The sequence below is a fragment of the Felis catus genome, chromosome B1 (assembly GCF_018350175.1).
Source record: "Felis catus isolate Fca126 chromosome B1, F.catus_Fca126_mat1.0, whole genome shotgun sequence".
Lineage (NCBI taxonomy): Eukaryota > Metazoa > Chordata > Mammalia > Carnivora > Felidae > Felis > Felis catus.
The window spans coordinates 173,835,366-173,862,945 of NC_058371.1; the positions used below are offsets into that span (position 1 = coordinate 173,835,366).

At 45.1% G+C, this 27,580-nt stretch overlaps 1 protein-coding gene and 1 long non-coding RNA gene across 3 annotated transcripts in view; one reads left to right on the top strand and one right to left on the bottom strand.

Moving 5' to 3' along the window:
- The window catches only part of RELL1 (RELT like 1), a 70,226-nt gene extending 52,093 nt beyond the window's left edge, over nucleotides 1-18,133 (top strand). For both annotated transcript variants that reach the window (XM_023253210.2, XM_045056477.1), the window contains exon 7: nucleotides 16,067-18,133. The gene's annotated coding sequence lies outside the window, so the exon portion shown is untranslated. The remainder of the gene's footprint in view (nucleotides 1-16,066) is intronic.
- LOC111560192 lies at nucleotides 6,530-9,705 on the bottom strand. Its single transcript, XR_002741907.2, has 2 exons — nucleotides 9,535-9,705; nucleotides 6,530-7,156 (listed from the first exon to the last, which is right to left on the bottom strand). It is a non-coding gene; the product is annotated as an uncharacterized LOC111560192 (long non-coding RNA).
- Nucleotides 18,134-27,580: the final 9,447 nt, after the last annotated feature.

Below are 27,580 nucleotides of genomic sequence, written 5' to 3' on the forward strand. Positions count from 1 at the left end.
TGGCTGGCGCGGCCGAGTTGGGGAGAGAAGTGCCTTGCGAGTGAAGTTTCTCTGCTGATCTGCCCAGGCTCGGAGGGGGTGAGGATGATCTGGAGGAGTAGTGCTCTTGAAATCTCTAAGACACAGGGGCTCTGAGAGCTGCCAATGTTAGTTCTAGCAGTCTTGCATTTGGGAACCATCTGGCCCCTTTCCCTGAGTTTAGAAGCCAATAGGGCTTTCTTTAAAGAAGAGGAACAAGGGTGACAGGGGGTGCTCAGTATGTTACATCTGACTCTTGATTTTGGCTCAGGTCATGATCTCACAGTTTGTGGATTCGAGCCCCGAGTTGGCCTCTGCACTAACAGTGCAGAGCCTGCTTGGGATTCTCTTTCTGCCTCTCTCTCTGCCCCTCCCCTGCTGGTGGGTGCATGTGTGCATGTGCTCTCTCTCTCTCTCTCTCTCTCAGTAAATAAACAAACAAATAAATAAACAAACTTTAAAAATAAAGAAGAGCAGAAAAGTCTATCTCTGACTTCTCAGCCAGTTACTGGTGCCTTGGGGAGGGAACCAAGAGGGATTTAAGAAAAGGAAGAGAATGATGAAGACAGTAAAAGCAGCTGATGTGGATTCAGTATTCTAGTCGTCTGGACATTGTATTGATTGATACAGGTCTCACATGTCACCATTATAAACATCTCTAATGGGATGGACATCATTTTCCCAGTTTTATAGACGAGAGGGCCAGTGAATGGAAAGGGTAAGTTACATGTTAAGGGTCACTTAACTGGAAGGAGGAGCTGATTTGAACCTAGGCTCTGACTACAAGACCAACTATATTCTTCTACTGTCCTAAGATGCTTTTACTAAGAGGCACCCCTAGACCCATGAACGGAGGGCATTTCCACAGTGATCCAGAACCTTGTGTCCTAATATGGTAGCCACTAATCACCTGTGGCTACTTAAATCTAAACTAATCAAAATGAAAAATGTAGTTTTGCGGTTGCACTCGGCCACGTCTCATGTTCAGTAGCCACAGTTGGCCAGCTAGGGCTGCCATACCGGACAGTGCAGATCCGGAACGCTTCTGTCGTCACGGAAAGTTTCATTGAACAGAGTGGATGGTATTCTCGGTATTCGAGTTGGAATGCGAGTGACTTTGGTAAATAAGAGGTAAATCTGATTAAAGTCGTGAGGACTTTAATCCTGAGAAGAGAAGCATCTGGCTGTCCGCGTGTAAGGTGAGGAAGGCCCAGCCCTCTCAGCAGCAGAGAAAGCTATGGGTTGTGACGACAGTTTGCCCTTGAGTCCTCAGCCTGGCCATGTGTTGGAGCAGACCCCGTGTAAGAAGACACTGGTCTCCCTGAGGCAGGAAGTGCAGCGTGATCCCGTGTCAGGCTCAGTCTTGGCCCGACTTCCTGGAGAGAGGGGCACTTGAGATTTGAGAAGGTTACAAGAATTAGGATTGCTCAGATGGTTTTCTTGGCCCCAATTCTGCCTGTATCTGACCATAAGAATTTGATCCAGTCATCTGAAGTCCTGACCACATCTGATTTACAGTTCGATATTCTCATCAAAGTACACAGTCATCCACCAGGATTTCGTAAGAGAACATTGGATTTGACCAGCAGACGTGGTCTCACATCCTAGCTTCACCTCGTGGAAATTGTACTTAACTCCCACGTAAACCCACTTTCCTTGAATATGACATAAGGACATTAAATTCATTGATTTAAGGCAAGTGCAACAGAGTCTGGCGTGTGGTTGGCTCTATCTTACTAGAGGGTAATCATATTGGACTAAGCCATCCAAAGTCCACAACGAGCTCATGAATGACCTTAGAAAGGGGATGTGTTTTCCGAGCCTTCTATTGTAATTAGTTTCGAAATTAAAAATAAAAAGTTTTATTATGGAAATTTTCAAACAAACGCGGAAGTGGAGAGAATTATATCATGAATGCTCATGAGCCATTGAGTAATTTAAATACCTGTTGTATATCCAGTATTTACTATGTACCTGACATGCTTTGAAAGGCACATCGCACATATTCACTGATTTAATCCTCACAACAGCAATAGGTAGGTGCTAGTTAGTGCCCGATTCTGCAAATGAAAGCAGAGTTTAAGCGACGTGTTCAGAGTCACCAGCAAGAAGGTGGAGTTTAGAGCCCCGCCCCCTGCCAGGGTTCTGGAGTCACAGGCCTGACCTCCCATCTGGGTCTGGGGAAAGTGGACCCTGTGGTCAGAGCCTCCTGGAGTTGGGGCCTGCTGAGTGGCCAAGTCTGATGAGAATGGATTCTGAAAAAGAAGGGAAAGGAGTAGTCATTGACCTGTAAAAAATTTATTCATTAAAATTTTTCTTGCTAGGTATTTTAATATTTCTCACGCCCCCTGCTCCGCCCCCCACCCCCAAAGGGTATGTTTTGGGTATTTAACATCACTTGATTTTCCAGCTAGAGAAATCCCAACATTTTTCCATTTGGGCCCCAAATCTCTGGTTCAGGATTGAATCGGAAGGTTTGCGAGAATATAGCTAATAAAGTAAGACAGGAGTGTTACACACCTTTCATACAGCCTAGTATACAGTTTTGAATGTTTTGTTTTTTCCTGAAAAATGCTTTTGTTTAAATTTGGATTTTTAGTGAAGAAATTGATTTAAATATTCACATGTGAAATCATATCTACTCCTTGGCTTGGTTCCTTTTTTTAAAATTAGGGATTGATACTAGAAACTAGACTTACATTTCTCTCTCTCTCTCTCTCCTTCTCTTTTTAAAAAACAAAATCTGTTGTTGGCATTTCTTCTTCCCCTTATTTTTTTCCCCCTGTTTCACTGGCCTGAGGTCTTTTTTGTAGTGAGATCTAACTTGCTCTCTGCCTGATTTATTTTGGCAATGCGGTTAAAATGGTCTCTTTTTTTTCCACAGAAAATGTGTTTTGATTTCTTAGAAGAATAAGCTTTTGTTCTTTGAAGTTAAATAAATCAAATTGCTTTCAGCCTCCAAATGCCACCGCCTTGTCTTCATTATCACTGTTCTTTTGCTTTTTAAAAATGAAGCTGTCGTAAGCATTTGATATCACACATTTCTGACGTTTGTGTTCGTTTTTGCATCTTACGGTAGGATCTTATTGAAACATTGATTTGGAAAGTGTACGTAACACTTTTTTATCAAAACAAAAATTCATAATATTACACATGGCTTTTTATTTTTTAAGCTATTATTGGAGTGGTTCTGTTGATTATTTCAGGAATTTATTTTAGTGATTAAATGCTGAGTTTTATTTATTTTTATTATTTAAAAAAATGTTTTATTATTACTTATTTTTGAGAAAGAGAGTCCCAGCATTAGCAGGGGAGGGACAGAGAGAGAGGGGACACAGAATCAGAAGCAGGCTCCGGGCTCCCACCTGTCAGCACAGAGTTCGACACGGGGCTCGAACTCACAGACTGCGAGGTCATGACCTGAGCCAAAGTTGGACGCTCAACCGACTGAACCACCCAGGCGCCCCAAAAGCTGAGTTTTAAACTGTTTTTAGACTTAATTTGAACGGTGCTGCTTCTGACTGCTTAACCCCTACGAGCTTCAGGTTCCTCATCTTTATAACGGGGTTGTTGTTGGACTTCAGTGAGGTAACATATTGTTCCTCAGTCTGTCCTTGGCACAGAGTTAGTATTTACTAAATATTCACTATCATCAATAATTTTCATCCCGTTCTCGGTTGGTCTTATTTATTGGCCCATTTCTCAAGCATCAGTTGAGGCTCTGTGAATCCCTTTTTACCTCTAAAGAATATTAGAGCATTGGACTCTCACGACATTTTAACAGTTAACGTTTGGCAAGTCTCTCCGGAATTTGGGCCATTTTCTTGTCTGTGTTAAGAGGATTTAGAAATAACTATCCCCTCCTATTGGAGGTGGAATCAGAATTAGGAACAAGGCAGTTGGAAGGTTTTCCCGGCTTTAGTTCTTCGTATCCTACAGATCAGAGGGCGGGTTAAATTAAGAGGTAGTGTGGACCGAGTTTTCTGTGCAAAACTGCGGTGCTGGGGCTCTGTTCTGGGTTAAAAGTCTTCTTTCTGACAAGGCTCTTTCATGGACCGTGCTCCCTGCCTCCTGAGCATCAGGGCCAATCACAAGGTCAGCTTGCCTGACCTTTGGTGCCTTCCTTTCCTCCTCCTTCCTTTTGAACTCTATGACTGGGGTGTACTGAAGGGTCCCCCGGGGGCCTCCCTGATGAGGTCAGGCTGCATTATTTGTAGTCCTTTGCATTGCTGTTCTTTTGTTAACGCTCCAGGCAAGGAGAGGATGATGAGAGACTTCAGGCACTGCCTGTTAGCTAATATTTTTCTCCAGAGCTTGTAATTTTTTCAGGGCAAAATATACATTTTTTTAGAAAGCAAAAAAAGTTATCTCAGGTTTTTTTATGTTTATTCTTGAGAGAGAGAGAGAGAGAATGAGCAGGGGAGGAGCAGAGAGAGAGGGAGACACAGAATCCAAAGCAGGCTCCAGGCTCTGAGCTGTCAGCCAGGGCCCGACACGGGGCTTGAACCCACAACCCGTGAGATCATGACCTGAGCCGAAGTCGGATGCTTAACTGACTGAGCCACCGAGGTGTCCCAGAGGTATCTTAGGTTTGATGAAAGTCCTTCATTTGACTCACTGGCCTTAAAGAGGCCATGCCTAGAAACATATGAGAAGAAACTGTACTTAAGTAGGCATAGATAGGAACACCTGCCTCGATTGTTAGCTGCTGAGCACGTTTCTAAAGGGCAAAAGCAGTAGTTGGGTGGGTGCCTGTGTCCCTGTGTGGAAGAGCCTGAAAGTCCCTGCTGAGCCCACCTGAAACGTGGAGGTGGAGGGAAGCTAACACCTGCCCGGGACCTTTCAGGGGGAAGAACAGGCAGGTGGAACTGGCCAGATGAGGAGAAAAGCTGAGTGAGGGACAGAGATTGAGATGCAACCTTATGGGTGATAATCTCTCCACACTACAGATGAAGAACCAGGCTCAGAGCGATTACTTTTGCCCAGCTCCCAGGTTCAGGCAGTGACAGGGCTCGGAGGGGTAGAAATCCACATTTGATGCTAACATGTTCAGTGGCTTTGGAGTTTGAGGAAGCTTTGGTTTTTCTGAGGAAAAAAAAAAAGTCCTCCTTCAGTCTCTCAGCCCTGTGCGTCAAAGTAGCGATCATGTCACATTATCTGCCTTCACCAGGCATGGCCTCCTTTTGTCTCCTACGGGGACCCTCTGATGGCATTTGGCTGTTAGAGCTGTGCCTGCATCAGGTTCAGGTCCGTGAGCAATTCTGTTTTCTTACAGGTACGCTAAGATCATAGACTTTGAGTTCTCAGAGGAGCTGTGATTGCCAATTCAGGTCAATTCAGGTACAGTTAGATTTTTTAACAGTATTTATTGAGCCCCTACTATGTGTGAGGCTCTGTGCCAGGCCTTAGGGACATAGAAATGTGGAAGATGGACAGACAAAGGCCATGTTTTCTCGGAGCTTCGGTTCTAGTTTTTATGTAGGACTTTTCTCCCCATGCCTCCTCGTCCCCTCCTGTCAGAGGAGGGAGCTCCTAAGAGGTTATGTATATTGTTCAAGGTCATGCCAGTGATGGATTCCAGAGCCTGGACTTCCTGGCAATTCATTTCCCTCATTGTCTCTGGTGAATTGGTTTTTACAAGAGTTTGAACTTGAATTATTATTATTATTTTTAAAGATTTTGTTTATTAATGTTTTATTTATTTTTAAGAGAGAGAGAGAGAGAGACCGAGCATGAGCGGGGGAGGGGCAGAGGAGACACACACACACACACACACACACACACACACACACACAGAATATGAAGCAGGCTCCAGGCTCTGAGCTGTCAGCACAGAGCCCGACACGGGGCTTGAACTCCCGAACCGCGAGATCATGACCTGAGCCTAAGTCGGATGCTTAACCTACTGAGCCACCCAGTAGCCCCGAACTTGAATTATTTTTTAAGAATTGAGAAATAAGACATGCACACAATAAAATACTCAAGCAGCATAAAAGGCTGCAGGGTGAAAAATAAGTCTTTGAAAACCGTGAATTCTTCACCCAATTTGCAGCCCTTCCTCCTCACTGCAATGAAGTCTTCCCGGCAGGGAGCCATGATTACTGGTGTCCTCTGTCCTTTCAGGAGTATTCTGTGCGTATATGTGTGTATGCAACACACGCGTGTGTACAGCTCCCTCTTTTGCCCCTTCCTCCAAGGAGGAAGATGAACGTAGATATTTGTCTGCACCTTGCTTGCTGTTGAGGTTGATGGCTAATCGGTCCCGGGGACTGTTGGCTTTTTACTCTCCCCCATTGGTTGAGCCCTGCCGAGTGCAAGTGCTGGGCACACTGTTTACAAGTGATGTGCCCTGTTTGTTCCTGGGAGTTGCTCCAAGACGTGTATGGAGATAATGTGAGGGTTTTGGTGGACCTGCAAACATACTTCGCTGGTCAGCGATGACGTTCTTTCAGAGCTCTCCTTCCCCAGCTGTGTGGACAGAAGAGACTGAAACGTATTCTTGAGTATTCTCAGGATTCAGACAATGTGGCGGCCCAGAGGTTTTTCATGGTGACTGACTTCCAGTTGCCACTGAAGCAAGCTGTCTGTCTGTGTGTCCCCTGCGTGCTTCTCCCTCCGCAGTGTCTGTTCCAGGGCCCCTCCTATTTTTTGACCGGAAGTTGACCCGCTGACCCCTCAAGAGAACTCAGCTCCTCTTCCTCTGTAGCCTGACAATCCTTTGACAGGACTTAAGAAAGAGGGGGCTGTGACCTCTGTCCTTTTCAACACAGAAACTCAGCATTGGCGGCTCCTGGAGACTGGCCCATCCGGACACAGACCTGTGGGGGCTTGACAGAGGCAGAAAATGAAAGGCTTTTGGAGACATTTTTGCCTAGAACTAGAAAGAAAAGGGAATTAATGGTTGTAACTGGGAGTTTTAGTTTTCTTAATTTGTAACTGGAGACTTTGAATCTACTAACATTAAATAGCTCAAGTAAGTAATAGTGCCTGTTTGCTAGAGGTAGCAGGACATAGGATGCTGAAGGAACCCCACAGCGTAGGTTCTGGAATCAGGCTCCTCGTGCTCAAGTTCTGGTCTGTCACTCGTTAGCTGTGTAACCCTGGACAACTTCCGCCTCTGATGCCTCGGCTTCTCCACCTGTAAAGTGGGGATAATAGTAATAATATCACCTACCTCATAGGGATGTCATTCCCTCGCACTTAGTAAGTGCTAAACCGGCAAATGCTAGATATTATTACTGTATCAGGCAAGCCTTATTTAAACCCTTAGCAAACTAACGTGTAAAAAATTACTGTTTTTGAGGTTTAAAATTTTTCCTGAGGTGCCGAGAGGCCAGGTTAGACATAGGTGTTGTAGTGTTTCACTTGATTCTCATGAAGCGGCTTACCGAGAGCCAGTGGGCTGAACCTCTGGCTCACAAGCCAGGAGAGGCAATGTCTAACTAGTTTGGCTTTCCTTTTTAGAAAGCTACCTGTAGCCAGTATACCTGTTGAATCATAGATGTATTGAGACTAAGAGGGAACTGCTGAATTGCATTTAAATAATTCCCTAGTGAACCCTTGTTTTTCCAGATACAGAATAACTTTTTTTTAACTTTATTTCTTTATCTTGAAAGAGAGAGAAAGAAAGAGAGAGAGAGAAGAATATGAATGAGGGAGGAACAGAGAAAGAGGGAGAGAAAGAATCCCAATCAGGCTCCACACTGTCTGCACCGAACCCAATGTGGGACTCGATCGCACGAACCATGCGATCATGACCTGAGTTGATTTATCAAGAGTTGGATGCCTAACCAACTGAGCCACTCAGGTGCCCCCATTAGGTACAGAATAACTTTTGATGTCAGGTACATTTTATTTGGAATAAAGTGCTCTGAATCTCACCATCCCAAAGGGCTGGTAAGTCACAAGTGTTCAGTTATTGTCACTTGGGAAACCCATTGTTGCCAAATATATGAACACATTTAAATTGCTGCGAGTATAAGAACTTAGTAAAGAGCAGCCTTCAGACTTTTCAGTAAGATCCAAATCTAATGTCAGAAGTTTCAAAGCTATAAGGAGTGAAAAATTTGTTACTGGTTCTATTCATTCAATAAATAAGATAATATAATTTGTAGGAATATGTATTTCTTCTCTATGCTACTTAAAAAAGCTATTTAAATTTTGAATGGAAAATACCTACAAGCATTTTTATTTTTCCTGAATTGACCCCCATACATTAAAAAGTTGCTCACAGTTGATAACAAAAAGCTAGGGGCACCTGGGTGGCTCAGTCCGTTAAGCATCCCACTTCAGCTCAGGTCATGATCTCGCTGTTCCCGAGTTCGAACCCTGCGTTGGGCTCTGTGCTGACAGCTCAGAGCCTGGAGCTGCTTCAGATTCTGCATGTCCCTCTCTCTCTGCCCCTTCCTTGGTCACGTTCTGTCTCTCTCTCTCTCAAAAATAAGTAAACATTAAAAAAATTTTATAATAAGAAATATATAGTTGATCTGCATTTCTTGTACAGAGCTAATAAAACTCTTGAAATTTCTTACGGGATGAGAACTATAAAATGTCTTTTGTTTTATGTTAATGAAGTGACTTTGAAAAGCCCCCAGGTAACCAAAGGATGGGGAGGGCTTTGCTCGGGAGCCAACCATCTGATTAGAGGGGTGGAACTCTTAGTACTCCCACTGCACCCCCCACCTCCAGAGAAGGGAGAGGGGCTGGAGGGCAACCAATGGTTAGTGATTTAATGCGCCATCCTTCTGTAATGAAGCCTCCCTAAAAACTCAAAAAGGGAGGGTTCGGAGAGCTTCCAGGTTTGTGAACCAGAACACTTCCACATGCCATTGTGCCGGGCCCCATGCGTGTCCAAGATCCTAACTCTACAGAAACTCCTTTGTTCGGGGCCTTGGCCTATGTATCTCTTCATCTGGCTGTTGATTTATGTCCTTTAATATCCTTTGTAATAAACTGGTAATCTAGTGAATAAACTCACTTTCTAAGCCCTGTGAGCCAATCTAGAAAATTAGTTGAATCCACGGAGGGGTTTGTGGGAATCTCTGACTATAGCCAGTTGCTCAGAAGTACAGGTACCAATCTGGATTTGAAATTAGTATCTGAAGCAGAGGGCAGTCCGTTTGTGGGACTGAAGCCTTAACCTGTGGGATCTGATGCTATCATCAGGTAAGTAGAGGTAGGATTGAGTTGAATTGTAGGACACCCATCAGTTGTCTTGAACATTACTTTGTGGTGTGGGAGAAACCCTGCCTACACACACACACACACACACACACACACACACACACGCACGCACTGGAGTTGGTTGCAGAACCCTTGCAATGCATGAAAGACACAATGGTCAATGGGAAATGCCCAAACTTCCTAATACTCAAATAAATACAAACTAAAATAATGATATTGCTTTTTGCTTTTCTGTTGGCGAAGATGAATGTTAACACTAGCAGTGATGATATAACTTATATTCAAAATGGAACTCTTCTGAGAGTGAAAGGGACACTGTAAATAATTACTCACATGCATTCAAAGAATAAACATAAGTAAACCGAGACCTCCAGGCCAGCTGGTTCACGTGGTTTCCCTGGTTAGCACTTGATGTTGAAGAGGGTGGAGGGGGATGGGCACTGTCGCATCCCTGAGCAGAGCTGCTTCCTTGGTACAGTAGAGCATTTACTCTCTATCATTAGCTGAAAAAGCAAGTTATAAAATACCCCAGTTTTGTTTAAGAAATGATACACGACGTCTCTCGTTTTGTCTTGGGTTGAAGCTGATCACTTAACACTTCCCTGTATAAGCACCAAGCTCTTTGAGAATTTAGGCCGTGTCTTACCTTCTGTCACACCTGCAGGTGGCCATATGTACACAGCTGGCGCTCAGTGGTTTCTTAACAGGTGTGATGCTAGCACACTCATCTGATCATTAAAATAGACGTCCGCAAATGAGCTGAACTCTAGTTCCAAACTATTATGAAAGAAGTTACAAAATGATCCTGGGGCATCTGGGTAGCTCAGTTGGTTAAGTGTCCAACTCTTGGGTTTGGCTCAGGTCATGATCTCACTGTCCGTGGGTTCGAGCCCTGTGTCGGGTTCCACGCTGACAGTACAGAGCCTGCTTGGGATTCTCTCTGTCTCCCTCTCTCTCTGCTCCTCCCTTGCTTGCTCACTCTCTCAAAATAAATAAACTTTAGAAAAATGATTCTGTAATCCCACAATTTTGTAGTTGAGACTGCGTCAAATTTTTTTAGTTAATAGTTCAGTGTAAGATTTCTGAGCTATAAAATGTTGTAATTCAGATTGAGTTGCTGAGATTGTTATTAATAGTTGAGTCTTGAAATGCTTCGTATCTGTTTCCTCCTCCATTTCTTTGATTACAGTTTTTTTTTTTTTTTTGCTTTTTTTTTTTTTTTTAAATTTTTTTTTTTTTTCAACGTTTATTTATTTTTGGGACAGAGAGAGACAGAGCATGAACGGGGGAGGGGCAGAGAGAGAGGGAGACACAGAATCGGAAACAGGCTCCAGGCTCTGAGCCATCATCAGCACAGAGCCCGACGCGGGGCTCGAACTCACGGACCGCGAGATCGTGACCTGGCTGAAGTCGGACGCTTAACCGACTGCGCCACCCAGGCGCCCCTCTTTGATTACAGTTTTTGTCCTTAGCTGACTTTGTAGGGTTGTGTTTGCAGGCTTTGCCCTTTGGAAGTGAACTTAATTCTTGTGGTTTTTATCAGTTGACAAACAGTACTGGGTTTTATCTCATGGCTTAAACCTTTCTATGTGCATTAAGGCACCTGGTAAGAAAGGGGAGTCCTGGGCTCCAGTCCCCTCAATCCTGACTTCGTAGGTCATGGGTGCAGTCCAAAGAATTGGCACTTTTTTTAAGTAGCATTTGAGTTGCTTCTAAAGAAGGTGCTGCATATCATCCTGAGGAACGGCTGACTTAAAGAGACTTCACTGATTAGCTAGTGTACCATGGATCTATCCATTAGTCTCCATTAGCTTTTTATTAAATGTGGAGACTTTATTAAAATAGGAAAGCACTGGGGCACCTAGGTGGCTCAGTGTGTTCGACCCTTGGTTTCAGCTCAGGTCATGATCTCAAGGTTTGTGAGTTCAAGCCCCGCATTGGGCTCTGCACTGACAGTGTGGAGCCTGCTTGGGATTGTCTCTCTCCCCTTGTCTCTCTGCCCTCCCCCTGCTTGCACTCTCTCTCTCTGTCTCTCAAAAGTAAATGAACGTTTAAAAAATAGGAAGGCATTAATATTAATTTATAAAATGTAACACACAATTTAGACCAGAGCAAGATTTAAAGGACTGCAAACACCAAGTACCTTCTGGTATCATCCATTTACCCGCACCGGCTAAGGTGCTCCTTGATGCAAGCAGTACTGCCTTCACATTTTCAGCAAAATGACCTGTGGGCGTATAACCACAGAGTGTTCAGGAGAGCCTAGTAGAAGGTAATCCTTTAATTAGGAAGTTAGAGGGGCGCCTGGGTGGCCCAGTTGGTTAGGCGTCCGACTTCAGCTCAGGTCACGATCTCGCGGTCCATGAGTTCAAGCCCCTCGTCGGGCTCTGGGCTGATGGCTCAGAGCCTGGAGCCTGCTTCGGATTCTGTGTCTCCCTCTCTCTCTGCCCCTCCCCCATTCATGCTCTGTCTCTCTCTGTCTCAAAAATAAATAAACGTTAAAAAAAAATTTAATTAGGAAGTTAGAGTCTCTAAGGGTCACAGATTACTGGTGAAAGATCACGTATGTGTTGCTGTAGGACTTTGAGTATGAATATTACTGTTCTAATCTTAGCTCTGTTTCTATAAACAACTTGCCCTCTCCATTTCATTGAAATGTGTTCTAGGAAAGTCTTAATCCAGCTCTGCGATGCCGGAGCCTTGTATCTATTCATGTTGTGCCATGTTCCACGTGCACTTTTGATGTTCTCAGGGTCTGAGCCTCTGCGGGTTCCTGTGTAGCTACGATGAACTAGAAGAGCTGCACTCTCCCTAGAGAGTGGCCGGGCCAGGTTTCCAGTTTCTGCGTTTCCCGTCTGTTGCCCCCCACACAGGTGGGGAACAGGAAGTGAAGGAACCGGAAGATCTCAGTGACGCTGTGGCTGTTCCCATGGGGACTGGTGTGCCAGTGCAGCGTGGGGGTGAGTGGGTGGGCTTCCAGGTCTGGCTGCATGGCATACAACTGCTACCTCACCATTCTTAATTGTGTGGCTGTGGGCAAGTTATTGAACTTGGAAGCCTCCGTTTCTTCCTGTGAAAATGGGGATCGTCCTTGACTCATGGAGTCATTGGAAAGATTGAGTTAACGATTCTAGAATACCAAGCGTGGCAGTGCCTGGCACATGGAAAACACTCTGTAAATGTCAGCTACTGTTATTATTAATCAGATTGTGTTTTCCTTCCTTAACTCCCTGTCCTTGGAGGTCTTAGTGTTCAGTGTCCATGTTTTTTAAAACATGTTTCTATTTTTTAAAGGGACCAGCTATTGTTTTTCTGGAGAGTCCTTTTTTAACAAGGTACATGTACGTCCTAATCGAAGATGTGCTGTATTGTGGCTTCCGTGGAACCATAATATAATAATGGAATTAGGGCTTTATCTTTATAATTAGAATGACCTCTTCCTTCTTTCCAGATAAACCTTTTCTGATCTCTCTCCATCAGGCTTGTTTTTTTTTTTTTTTCAACGTTTTATTTTTACTTTTGGGACAGAGAGAGACAGAGCATGAACGGGGGAGGGGCAGAGAGAGAGGGAGACACAGTATCGGAAACAGGCTCCAGGCTCTGAGCCATCAGCCCAGAGCCTGACGCGGGGCTCGAACTCACGGACCGCGAGATCGTGACCTGGCTGAAGTCGGACGCTTAACCGACTGCGCCACCCAGGCGCCCCATCATCAGGCTTGTTTTATGAGGGGAAATGGTCACGCTTGGGATTTCCCAATCGTCTTTTCATTGTAAGGAAGTTTTGCTGAACTTGTTTCAGCTTGAGCACTCGTATGTGAGACAGTAATCACCAAATTATCCCTAGAGAGAGAAAAGTCTGGCTTGTTACTGTAGTAGGGTCCCCTGGTGATGGGAATGGAGAATAATGGATGGGCGGAGGGTTTTCTCACAGTCCACCCACTGCTGCTGGCCCACCCATGGTGTCTGACTGCTGTGAGACCTCAAGGAAGGCACCTTTTAATGTTAATGTGCTGTGTTGGAGAAATAGCATTTAAAAGTATGTGTTTGTTTCTCCACACGAATGTATTCACGACTGGAGGATGCAGTGAGAAGAAATTTAGCAATGTGGAAATGTGCCCGTGACACAGCCCCACACGTGAGTTCACAGCTGGAAATGTACAAGCCCTAGAGGGGGTGGCGTCTTCTTTGCCCGAGATGGTCATTCTGATAGAAGAGGTCTTTACCTGGAAATGGAGAGCCTCTGTACTGGTGGAGTGCCGTCTTTTGATAAACACGTGTTTTTGAAGAGGGAGAGCCCAGAAGCGCGTATCAGTGCCGGGTAACTTTAATAGAGTTTTTAGAAAGGTTAACTTTCCTTTTCCGGTTTAGTGTCGGCTACTAGTAGTGAGGACGTTAAGCAGCAAATTGTATCTTTCGCTTCCTCTCTCAGACTGCATCTGGTACAATTTTAACCAGCCACAAAATGCAGCCGTTGAAGCCAGCATGATAGTTTAGGGCAGTTGGATGACGGTAACGATCATACTAGCTAGTCTTGGGGAGCGTACTGACTGCTGGCCCTGTGTTAAGCATCGTGTGCTTTTGCAAAACCACCAACAACCCTTTGAGGAAATGCTCCAGAGCGGCCCAGGGTTCCCCAGGTAGTCACAGGGGGCTGGATTAGAGTCTAGGGGTCTGGATTCAAATCCAGGCCTCCAGCTCCAGATCCTGCCTTAGCCCAGCCCTCAGTCGTGCCCACTGTTTGTTCACAGTCGGTGACATCGTACAAAGAATTCTAAGTTGGAAGTTTTCCTATATTGGATCGAAAACGCTTACTGTGATGAAACGTTGCATTCCAGGCCCTTGCATTCCTTGCCCTTGACCTCCTTGTTTCCCTTGATGCAAAAAAATTTAGGTCTAAGGGAGCAGAAGATAAAAGGAGGAGACATAAAAATAGTTGACTCCCTATATTGTAGACAATGGCCTAGTTTGTAGTTTAGTTTCGAAATTTCGCTCCTACTTTTTACTGTTTTGTCTTTTAGGACCATTTTTCTATTTCTCCATCTTTGCCTTTTCTACCTTTTCCCTTGCTAACATCTTTCATATTCATCAACTCTCAAATGCAAGTATTCCCACGCTTGCCTTTGTTCAGTGCTACGGTACAGATCCATGGTTTGGCCGTGCTAGGCTATAGCTATGCAGGGCAGGGAATTCTTGTTTTCATGTATAATCAAAAACTCCAGAGGTGCCTGGGTGGCTCAGTCAGTTAAGCGTCTGCCTCTTGATTTTAGCTCAGGTCAGGATCTCATGGTTGGTTGTATGATTGAGCCCCGCGTCCTGCTCTGCCCTGAGTGTGGAGCCTGCTTAAGATTCTCTCTCTCTCTCTCTCTCTCTCTCTCTCTGCCCCTCCCTCCCTTCTCAAACAATAAATAAAATAAAACATAAAAAAAGGTAGGGGCGCCTGGGTGGCTCGGTCAGTTGAGCGCCTGACTTCGTCTCAGGTCATGATCTCGCGGTCTGTGAGTTTGAGCCCCACATGGGCTCACTGCTGTCAGTGTGTAGCCTGCTTCAGATCCTCTGTCCCCTTCTCTCTCTGTCCTACCCCGCTCATGCTCTCTCTCTCAAAAATAAATAAAACACTAAAAAAAATAAAATAAAAAAACCCTCTAGGGGACAGTGTTTTACTTCCTTTTTAGCTAAGGAGAGAAGGATCCTTTACCCAAATCTTTTCATTTGGGCAATCTCTCTCTCTTTTTCTTTCTCTTCTTCCTCTCTCTCTCTCTCTCTCTCTCTCATAATTATTATGAATACTGTAAATGACAGTATTACAGAAGAGGATAATATGGATACTGTTAGATCTTGAAGAAGGAGCTATAAGTACAAAGTAACATTTAAATTAAGATGCCTCTTGAGTTTTATTCTTCCTATTTCTGCAAGTTGGTTTCATCTGGGTGGTTTTGTTTGTTTGTTTGTTTGTTTTTTGTTTTTTTGGTGTTTGCAGGCAGAAGGGAGAATGCTTCATTCCCTAACCTGGTATACGTCGGCCTATGTGATATGTGTGTTTCAACACACAGGCAGAACTAGAATCTCAGTCATGTCCTAAGTTTTCCCAGCCTGCAAAACCGGAACGTACACGGGCATGTAACTGTCTGTCACTTGGAGATGTTTGTAAAAACAACAACAGAAAACAGCCTTGAAAAATAGAAAACTGTTTTACAAGTTTATCAGGGGCTTCATCTGTAATATAGATGTAGACATTGACACGGACGGACCAGTTGTTAGAACTTAAAGACACAATGCAGCCCTCGAGTTACAATGAACACCTAGGATTGGGCCCTTTCATTGTGTTCTTATTTGCCCAGTGAAATCCCAGCCAAGATGCCTTGTGTGCCCAGTAGAGACCCAGAGTTAACTCTGTCTGGTGCCGCTTGGGAAAGACACCTTATCTGATACATAGAAGTTTCGTTGTGACTGAACACATTCGTCCTACTGCTCGTACTTGGCAGAATGTGGCCGAGGAGTTAAAGAGCACGGTCCTGAGAAGAAGTGATACACGACTTGGGGGAGAATGCCCGACCAGTCCTTCACTGTAGCAACTCCTGTTGAAACAGACTGGAACCCTTAGTCTACTGTGGTTCTCAAATTCTCTTCTTTCTTGGTTTATAAAACCTCGATAATGAGGTCCTTTTGAAATTGTGGTACTTACATTTCTTTAGACTGAATTCTAGAAGAAATGTAATAATGGTCCCGGGAAGGAACACAGTGGGGTGGGGTGGGATGGGGTCAGGATTGATTACAATTCTTCTGTGTTTTTAAATATCCACACAGGTTAATATGTGATAGGATGTTTACCTTCCGGAAAGCCTTACCTTTTTGTTTTCTCTTGCAGGGGTGACTTTATTTGAAGAGTTTTAAGACACTGAGGACTTACAAGATAAGAAATTGCTTGGGGAGGTTTTTAAAATTTCTATAAAGTTTCTATTGTGGAGTCTGCAGGCATGTGGATAGAAGCTCCAAGGGAATATTGTGCTGTGCTGGATACAGAATTCAGTTTGCTTTGAATCAAGTTTTGGGTTTAAAGGTCTGATGGAAAATGTATTGCATTTCCAGTGAAGAAAAGAGCTCATTTAAGAACTTTCCCAACCACCATACCTCCCCATCTCCCATTACTGGCCTTGGCGTACATTTTGCAGTTTTTCCTGTATGATCACTGTGTGTAGGGGAACTATTCGTGTGCAATCGAGCCGATGCTTGGGGGTGTTTCCGTGTGTGTGTGTGTGCATGTGCGCATGCACACATGCACATCTGTGCACACGCACACTCTTGTCGCCACCCGTGGATCTCATTTTGCAACTGGTTACAAGAAGATCCTCTGAGAGCTTCACTGTTACAAGAGATAAAGATGAGGCTTTGGTGTGAAAGGTCCTTGCAGATCATCTGGCCTCGTCCTGAGAAACTGGCCCCCCGAGACATCATGGAGTCAGATGGCACCAGATGCCAGACTTTGGATTCCTGGACCAAGGACTCCGCATTGACTCCTGCCACCACCGTGCCACTCCCAGGTCACTTACAAAATATTGAGGGCGTTTTTGTTTTGTTTTGTTTTTTTAACTTGCACTAAGCAATTCTTATTTAGTCCGTCGAATAAAGGGGGGAAATAGCTTAAAGTGTCTAAAAACAAAACACAAAAATGCTTGTTTTGACAACCTGGGGACAAAACACAAAACCCCCCGACTTCTGAGGCAGGATGGGCCCGTACCTTCGTCTGGCATGTTTTCCTTGGGCTTTTCCTATTTTCCATCTTCTGACCAATGCGCGTTATTTAAAAGACTCTTAATGGTTGCATTTCCCCTGTAAGCCTGGAAAACCTCACTTTTATTTATTATTATTATTATTTTTAGCTTTGTAGTTTATGAAACACCTGAAAGAACCGGGGCGGAGTTAGTAGCACATTTATGATAGGCGTGGGCCCGGGGCCAGGAGCCCAGAGACCTGTCGTCAGTGTTGGTGTGATGGATGCCCCCGGGCACTTCTTTCATCTCAGCGAGAAAGCATCTTTCTCACTTCACTCCCAAGAGGAGGATTTCCATAAAAATGTAGCGTAAACTATTCCCCGTAAATATGCTCATTCCATTCTGTTTCTGGCATCGAAATGAAAAATTCCCAACCTTTGAAATGAATGGTAGGTTCGATTTCGTGTGATTTTTTTTTTTTTTTTTTTAACTGACAACTAATACGAGCTGTGTGTGCGTATGTAACACACAGTGGACTAGAGGAGGTCAGTATGGAAAAAAGATTCCACTGAGGTCCAGCAAGGAGCGATATAGGAATTCTGGGGGTGTGTATTAGTGTAAATACTCTAGGTGCGGTCTAGACCAATAGTTTTAGTTTTTAAAAATAAAGCACCGTTTTTGGCTTTAAAAATATCACGCCCTCAAGTGGTGAGGAATAAAATGTAAGATATTTTTCAGCTTTAATTATTTTTAAATTTTCAGGTCAGAGCACTTTTTTTATAGCAATACAACAGGCAAGAGAATACTCAAACGTATTTAAAATTGTGTTTATACCAAGAGTACGTTTTAAATATTTTCTAATACTTGAGCAGTTTTTGTCTGGCCGGCTTCCAAATATGCCAAAAGTTATGCATTCAATGTGTTAATACATAAGCTTTTTACTAATAATTCTTAAGTATTCCCAACGCAACTGATGTTTACAGGGCTTGTGTTTTTCTTCCTTCTTTAGAAGGATCGGGGTCCACAACAAACTTACTGTATAAAACACTAACGATGGGCTAACTTCTGGTGTAACGTGTGAGTTGGCTACGACCTTGATGTAAAAATTTGTAAAGGAAATTTTGCACCATTTTGAGTGTCAGATGTATTTTTAACTGTCTGGTTTGTACTTTTACGACTTTTGTACTACCAAAACAGAGTTAAAAATAAAAACGTTGAACACATTGTGTGGTGTTTGAACGATTGAGCTGTCGGTGCCCCGGGGGCCCTGAAAATGTGACAGGAGCGGTAAGGCTCGTGTGGCGCTTGGCTAGCGCTGTGCCCGATTTCTTGGGTCCGAATCGACCCGTGATGATTTGCCTGACTCTCCCCGCTGGATTTCAACCCCTGCTTCTCCCCAGCAACAGCCCTCCCCAACCCTTGATTATTTTTAAGATGCAGAGATCACTCTGAATATATACAAGAGTTGCAGTGTCGGTGCAAAGAGTTTCTGTGTGCCCTTCACCCCGTTTCCCTCTATGTCAGCATCTTACGTCACTGGAGACCAGTGATCCAGACTAAGACATTAACGCGGGTACAGTGCTACTGGTGAGGCCACACCAGTCGTTCCAATAGTGTCCTGGGATCACTCACTGCCTTTGGTCGTCTGGTCTCCTCTGAGCTGTGATCGTCCCTCGTCTCTTTTCTTGGGATTTATGATCTTGATGCTTTACTCTGCACCATTCTGTTATTTTGCAGGATGCCCATCAGTGTAAGTTGGCCAGTTGTTTCTCCTGACTGGATGGAGGGTCCGTGTTCCGGGAAGGATCCGATGTGCCTTTCCCACTGCATCACAGCAGGGGGGCGTGATGTCCGTACAGATCACTGGTGATGTTAACTTCCATCCTTTGGTCAAGGCGACGGCCATCAGCTTTCACTTTGGCAAAGTCACCATTTTTTCCCTGTCGCAATTAACATTTGAGAGGAGAGCCTTTGAGCTGAGGCAGGTATCCTATTTCCACTTAAGGTTTCACCCGTTAGTTCTACCATCTGTATTAGTTTCTTAGGGCTCGTGTAACAAATTTCAGGGTGGCCTGAAACCACAGAAATTTATTCTTTCCCCGTTTAGAAGTCCAGAAGGCTGAGACTGTGGGGTCTGCAGCGCTCCTTCTTGCCGAAGCCCCCGGGAGAGAGTGTGTTCCATGCCTCGCTCCTAGCTGCTGCTGGTTGCTAGCAGTCCTCAGTGTCCCTTGCTCTGTGGCCGCTCCCCTCCACGCTCTGCCTCTGTCTTTCCATGGCCGTCTTTCCTGTGTGTGTGCCTCTGTCCGCTCTTCTCATGAGGACGCCAGTCGTTGGATTTAGGACCCACCATAGTCCGTGTGCTTCATTTTAACTTGATTACATTTGCAAAGGCCCTAATTTCAAATAAGATCACATTCGCAGGCATCAGGTGTCAGGACTTCAACACGTTTTTTAGGAAACACAATTCAAGCCACTACACCATCCAGTGGTGGATCTTGCCTGCGACAGTAATCACTGTGATCAGGGGCTCTTTCAGGGTGGTGCCCGTGTCCTTTTGATAGGGTTCCATGCTCTTTCTCACTCCTTCCCTCCTTCTACCCTTCCTCCTTCCTTCCTTCCTTCCTCCCTGCATCCCTCCCTCTTTCTTTCTCTCCCTTCCTCCCTTCCTCCTTCCCTCTTTTCCTTCCTTCCTTCTTCCCTTCCTTCCTTCCTTTCTTCCTTCCCTCTTTTCCTTCCTTCCTTCTTCCCTTCCTTCCTTCCTCCCTTCCTACCCCCCTCCCCTTCTGCCTCCCTCCCTCTCTTGATCCCTTCCTTTTTCTTTTACCCTTTGGCCCATTCTCACTGGTGGAACCACAAGAGGCTCCAGACTCATCTTGTCACCTTGTATTTCCCTTGTCTCAGCCCCAGAATTGACCAGCAATCAAGGAGCCCTGGTTCCTCTTACTGTACAACTGGGTGTAGAAATGAAGCTCAGGACAGTGGGTGTGCTCACTGAAGCAGAGGCATCCCTGCTTCTAGGCTTCTATGTGTATAACACACCCACACCCACACCCACACCCACTTCTGTTCCTTTCTGTATATATCTTTAGAACAAGCATAAGCTAGGACCGGCATTCTGACTGCAGCCTAGCTCTAAGAGCTCCTTCCAAACGTCCTGCTCTCCTCCTCCAGGGAGGAAACCTGGCTCTTACTGTCTGAAATATTTGTACCCAGGGGGTGCCTGGGTGGCTCAGTCGGCTAAGCATCTGATTCTTGATTTTGGCTCAGGTAGTGATCTCACGGTTCATGAGTTCGAGCCCGCACTGGGCTCTGTGCTGACAGCATGGAGTCTACTTGGGATTCTCTCTCTCCCTGTCCTTCGCTCAAAAATAAATAAACTATAAAATGTTTGTCTGTAGTTGTTCAATCCTAGCATACATATAAGGTAGTCTGAATATATAGCCCTGGGAGGAACAAATTGCCATCGAGAGCACAGTGTGTGTGGACAGCTCACTTAGTGTTTAGCCTTACAGCCTCCAGTCCTGTGCACAGGTGCTTAGGTCGGCTCCTTTGTCCCCCACCCCTCAGCGTGGTCACATGATTCAGTTTTAGCACAGAGTCACTTGTCATCGTCTGTGTTCCGTCTTTCCTTTACGTCCTGGTTAGAATTTTTAAAATTATTAATGCGGCAGAGTTCACTGTGGTGCCTCACTGGATTTGGATTTTGAATTTTCATGGGATTTTGTTGTTGCCTTGAAAACAAGATGACCAATAGTGGCTTAGGTTAAGAAAGTGGAAAAGCTGGTTTCATTGTTTTCACGTCCCCCAAACCAAGAACTCCAGAATGTATGCACCAGGGAGAATGTGAGAAATTTCCTCCAAATTCTTTCTTTTTTTTTTTAAAGTGTATTTTTATTTATTTTGTGGGTGAGAGAGAGAACAGGCATGAATTGGGGAGGGGGAGGAGAGAGAGAGAGAGAGAGAATCCCAAGCTGACCCCACACTGTCAGCGCAGAGCCCAACGCGGGGCTCGATGTCACAAACCGTGAGACCGCGACCGAAACCCAAACCGAGAGATGCTTAACCGACTGAGCCCCCCACCCCGGTTGGCGCCTCCAAATTCCTCATCTTATAGTCGAAAGGGGTCACTGGGGATGATGGTTTTTGTTCTTGGCTGGTCAACCTTTGATTCTCCAGCACAGTGCAGCGCAGAATGGCCCGGCCGAGTCACCCGGCTTTCGTGTCTTTCTCCGCGTCAGGGGAGCGACGAGCATGCGGACGTGCGGCCCCTGTGGCCCGTCTGTGGGACGTGGAGACAGAGCACCAAGCTGGCAGTTCCACCTTGAACGGTTCGTTCAGCTCGGTCCCAGTCCCGGGTCCTGGGTGGATTTGCCAACCGTCCGCGGCCTTGTCCTGCGAATCTATCCGGAAGTCTCAGGCGCCTTCCACCCTAATCTGGTGTAAGAGAAAGGTTAGGGACCGTCCTTCTTTCCACTGAGGACAGCACGATGTTGAAGGCTTGGAGGTGGGGTCCCACGATTCAGTCCTGGTCACTGGGGGGGCTCGGCTGTGGTCAGAGGGGGGCTGTTTTGCACCTGAGGTCCTGCCGCTTCCCGGATCCTCTGACCCCTGGAAAGTTTATGGAACAGGTTGTTTCTACCTAGGGCTTCCCTTGCTTATTCCTCACCTTCCCAGAACCGTTCTTCAGGACTGCTCTTAGGTCTTCCCGGGGCACCCCCATTGTAGTTCCAAAGACCTGAAAGGACAGCCGGGACTTACCTGTCTCTGGCATTCTGTGGCAGCCCAGCTGATGTCCCCCTGCCTACAATCGGCGGGAAGTCCAGACCTGCCAGGTTTCTGCCTGGCGCAGAGCTGGCACCCGCCCCCCCCTGCTGGCCACATGGGAGAACTGCAGGGAGCCTGGTTCCTAAGGCCATGTGTTGGTCTGTCCTTCCAGGGCCTGGTGCAGAGAAGGCGTTCATGATCATTTGCTTACTGAATAAACAAACAAAAGTCCACCTTTAAAAATGCAAGAAGGCCATTAGCTATTTTATGGGAATAAAAATTCAAGTTTGGGTTTGGCCTAACCCATTTTCTGACTCTGCCAGCTTGTCCTTATTTTCTTTCTCATCAGAAACCCGGGATGTCATGTCCCTGCATGTGTGAGCTGGAGTGCTGCCAGGAATAACTGAGTTCCAATTTGGAAGAAACCCCATGCCCTGAGTCCCGTCGGGGAACTGGTGTGACTTGAAGCAGTGTGGTCGGGGAGGGGTAGCCCAGGCTTTGCTGTTGAGTTTCTTTTTTTTTTTTTAATTTTTTTTTTTAACGTTTATTTATTTTTTTGAGACAGAGAGAGACAGAGCATGAACAGGGGAGGGGCAGAGAGAGAGGGAGATACAGAATCCAAAGCAGGCTCCAGGCTCTGAGCCATCAGCCCAGGGCCCGACGCGGGGCTCGAACTCAGGGACCGCAAGATCGTGACCTGAGTTGAAGTCGGATGCTTAACCGACTGAGCCACCCAGGCGCCCCTGCTGTTGAGTTTCAAGGCTGGCTCTGCTACTCACTGCTGTGTGACATTGGGAAAACTGCCTTACCTTTCTGAGCCGCAATTTCCTCATCTGGTAAATGACCTATCTCGCAGGTCACTTATTAAAGAGGTAGATGAAGTATACAAAGCGCCTGCCACGGCCTCGTGTCCACCCTGACTGCGGGCGCTGCCGTTGTGAGCCACCACACGCGGTCACTGGGTAAAGCGTCTGGGTGCCTCTGTCCCACCACAGCTGATTAACGTGGCCTAGGAAGTGGCCCAGCACACAGCTTCGTCCAAGAGTGGAGCCGGAGCAGGAAGTGTCTTGCTCGGAAGCTGAACCACGGTTAGAGTTCGAAGCCTCACAGAAGAGCCACGGAACAGAGAAGGGTCCAGGTTCTGAGGAGGCAGGGGTACAGGGGGAGGAAAAGGATCTGAGGATGACGAGGCAGCGTGTGTGGGGACAGCTGAGACTCTGTCAGCCCAGCACCGCTCCTCTCCGGAACGATGCCTCCCCCTTTGCAGAACCCTTCGTCTCCCTGTTAGAAGCTAGCCACGTGCCTGACGCCTCTGACCGCAGCCGGACGCGGCTGAGGTGGGCACAGGACCCTCATCGGTGACCTGGACAAATGCAGGTCCTCTGGGATGTTTGCCAAAGGGAGCTGGAGAAGGTGGCTTATTTTTCTGGGGGCTGAAGCTGTGGGCTCAGGGGCTGGTGGAGGCCATGTGTCCTGCCATGTGGACACAGGTCTGGGGAAGGGAAGAGACATTCCAGTTGTGCCACATTCACACATGCAGAGGGAAGAGAGGCCGTCCTGTTTGCTCTCAAGCCCGGGGCTCCGTTGTCCCTGAAGATCAGCTGCCCTTCTGGGTTTTATGGACATTCCAAGGACATTCCTCTTTCGTCTTACCTCATTTGGGTTGAGTTTCTATCGCAACAACAAAACCCCATGACTAATGCACTTATTCACAGAAAAATAGATACAGGAGGAGTTATAGAGCCACATGGCTAGTGAGGCCCTGGCATCCAGCCCTAAAACTGAGATTTCCCAGCGCTGCCTTGGATCCGTGGCCAGGCGGCCTGGCCGTCGTGTGGGGGTTTCTGTTCCGAAATGCCCTTGCAAACCCTCTGCCCTTGATTGCTTTAGGATAACCTCCCTTAAGAGCACAGGTTTGGCCTTCGGATCCCTCTGGCCATCTGTGACCTTAAATTCTTTGGACCTCAACCTTCTCACTGTAGAGCGAAGATAACATGTGCCTTTTAGGGTGGTTGCAAGGATTCTGTGAACGCGGGGGTATGATGCACTTAACCCAGGGCCAGGTACAGCCAGTGCTGACTCAGTGAGCTGCCTCAGAATTGCCAAGTTCAGATTCTCTTCAGTGAAATAAGTGACGGAATGATGAAGAGTTAGGCCATTTGAGAGTCGGTTCTTGACGTTTCTTCCATATTCACTTTGCTCAACATTTTAAGATGAACTTGGGGTGGGGGTTGGATTAGGGGGGTAGGAGGGCCCCGGTCGAAGAGGGAGCCATGATATCTCTTGGTCCTGACATTCTCTTGACACCAGGTTAAATACCTTGAGTTAAATACCAATCTCTTTGCCCTGATATTGAACGGCCGCAGATACAAAAGGGTTTGTTCTTTCTGTGTTTATTCAGGCTGTCATTTAATCTTATCGCTCTTCCGATAAGACCTGAATGTACCGTGGTCATCCCGGCGAGTTTAAAAAGAACGTGATTTCTTCTTATTTGCAAGTGGATCTAGCTGAGAAATGATAGGTTAACATGTGTTTGGGATCCATAACATTACACCCAAATCACAAAATTTATGGGTTTGCTGACTATGAATGAATATCTTAATGTTGATGAAATCCAACAAAAAACAAACCAAACAAATCCTCTGAAATAACAAACCGACCCTTACCAAGCCTCCCCAGGTTTCTGTCTTGCATTAAGTGCATTTTATTTTATAAAAACTTACTTAGGGGAAGGAAAGATAAAAGAAATAGGTCAGTTTTAATGTCATAAATATTCACTTCAAACACAGTATGACTTAAATTCGTTAACCCAGCATAAATTACTGTGTCCTACAATAGTTAAATGATGAAAATAAAGAATAATCATGAGAATAAAAAATACACTAAATGTGAAGTGCCCTCAGGTGCATTTTTGCCTTGAGATGATCGTTCATGATGTAGGCAGAAAAGGATTTACTCAGTTTAGAAAGTGTCTAAAATTATTAGAAGTGGTTGGAGCATCTGGCTGGCTCAGGCGGTAGAGCATACAAATCTTGATCTCGGGGGTTGTAAGTTCGAGACCCCACATTGCGCGTAGAGATTACTCACAAAAATAAAAGAAAATCTTAAAAAAAAAAAGCAAAAACAAGTGGTTCACAGCAATCAAAGTGTTGGGTGTTACAAAGAAAGGGTGGTCGGTGTGAGATGACATGCACTGGGTAATAAAATCACATCTAACATTTATTACTTACTTCATGCTGATAAAGTGGAAGCACTTTATCTCAACGTAAGTCTCATTAGGGCCCAGAGGGAGACAAACTGAGGACAGGAATCTCAACACACATTGTGTTGAGGCTGTTCATGTGGCTGTTCATGAGGCAGACATGCAGGGCCATGGGTCCACCTCATACTTTGTAGGATAAGAAGCTTGTGGTCCTATGATCATTTAAAAACAAGTATCATTGACAGTAGACAGTCTTAGAGACTGTAATTTATTAAGGCCTTGGCTAATTTTTCAATTCTTTATTAAAATCTTCCTCAGAACCAGAAAATAACCTTTCTTGAGCAACCGGCAATCCATATAATTTTACTTTTTCGAAATGGCATTGTCTTTCTCTCCACCATTTTGTTTGAGAGTTCCCTCACTTTTCAGATCTCAGATTCGTTTCATTGCTGTGATTGTTGTGTTCCTTGAGATCATGGAGACCAAAGGCTTTGTTTTCCTAGAAATTTCATATTTTGATTTAGTCTTTGGTTTGTTCGTTTGACGGCAACATGGCTGTCTCCACAAGGAGGCTGTATTTTGTATTCCTTAAAAGGACCAGCTTGTTCAATCTGGATTCAGTTGAGATTCTGTGTGACCATGGACGAATTATACAGCTTTTTGAGCCTCCATTTCCTCATCTGTGAAATGGGGGATAATCATACCTCCAACTCATGAGGTCATGGTGGACCTAAACATGATGATGCATACGCAGATCTTAGATAGGACTGAATGCTTAATAAATGGTCATTTTGAAAAAAAGTTAAGCCATATTTGCACCTATAAAAAACCAATACCTGTAACTTGATGGCTCCCATAAATCAGCACTGAATAGGATTTCTGTATCAATAATTGTATGATTTGGCAAATTAGTTTGAAATGGTGTCTTTGCTGATAAACTTTCCTTGATATGAATTTTTTTCTCTATAACATTTTAAATACTGTAACACTCCTTGGTTTGTCTCCTGGCTGATGGCTGAGGTCAGGAAGATCTGAGAGCCTATGATCGTGTGGCTTTGTAAATGGATAATTTAAAAGTTTGGATTCCTTTCTAAGCATTGAAATTTAAGACAGGGAGAGCACGTTCATTAATGGGAAGAGACCAACAACCCTCTGGCCTGTGAGATTGTCCTTTTTTATATAAGCGCCAAGGTTTACATGCACCATTATCCATAGCTTTAGGACTATTTTGGGGGAATGGGAAAGGGTGAGTAGGAGCTGAAAATGAAATTATTTTTGTGATGTTTTTTAAAGTTGGTAACTGATGTCAAGAGAAAATGTTATGGTTCTGCTTTCCAAATAGTGAGATCCTGACAAAACAAATACTCTAATTGGCCTGTCCCCCAGCTGGCTTGCTCATATTGGTTGGGAGTGTATAGTTTTGATAAGGTAGATGAGTAAAATACTTTGTCCGCTTTCTGACCTCTAGGTCATATTTTACCCTAGTTTTATATTAACTACTCCAAAATGCTTAAAAGCAGAAAATACAGAATTTCCTACAAAATCAGGCTCAAAAGGTGAGGACGAATGGTAGCAGATGAGTGGTAATGATGGTGTATGTTTTCACATCTGCTTTGTATGACTGAGTGTGCATTCTAGGTGTGTGATCATATGCATGTGTATGCTGTATATATTGTCAAAAATCTTACTCCAATTTTGTCTATTTACAAAGTGGTTTTACAGATAGTTCATTTGGGCTTCTAAATCAGTGGTTTTCAAAGTGGATTTTACATAACCCAGGGGTATGGGAAGAAAATATTAAAACTTGGATAGTTAGGGCACCTGGGGGACTCAGACGGTTGAGCGTCTGACTCTTGATTTCGGCTCAGGTCATGATCCCAGGGTCGTGGGATCATGGTCATGACCCTAGGGTTGAGCCCCGTGTTGGGTTCCATGCTGAGTGTGGAATCTGCTTGGGATTCTCTCTCTCTCTCTCTCTCTCTCTCTCTTTTTCTCTCTCTCTGCTCCCTCCTCTGTTTGCACACATACTCTCTCTAAAAAACAAAAAACAAAACAAAACAAAAAACCCAAACCCAAACCAAAAAAAAAAAAACTTTTATATTGAATTGTTATCCCATCTTAATATTGCTTTGTCCTGACCGTAGATTTAATTGTAAGTATGCTCCTATTAGGGGTATGAGCGCAAACTTTTTTTACTGACAACTGCTGCAAGATCAAGAAGATGTGGCCGTTCCTAGTATATAGTCTTAGTGCTTCTCCATGTGTGGCTGGAAAGTCACCCGCATCAACCTATACATATGCCAGGTCCCCACCCAAGACCTACTGAGTTCAAGTCTCTGGGAGGTAAGACTCAGAAATCGGCTGTTTGGAAACAAGCACACTGAAAATTGGAGTGTCTGCTTTCAACTTGGGAGGTAGGAGTCACTCCCATTTGACAGATGGGGAAACTGAGGCTCCGGAAAGTCAAGAAATTTAAACCCAACGTCATACTGCGAGCAAGAGGCGTGGGCTGATTCCACCCCCATTTTTTTAGGATTACAGGGGTGCATGAGTGCTTGGTACATGCCACATGATCATAACCTCTGAGACCTGGAGGTCATGATGCATGGCTGCAGGTGGTTAACTGAAGAGCCGACCCCCATGGGCTTTCTCCATCGCTAGAAGCCAAGAGAAAAGTGACATCTGAGTCTTGTTATACAAATAC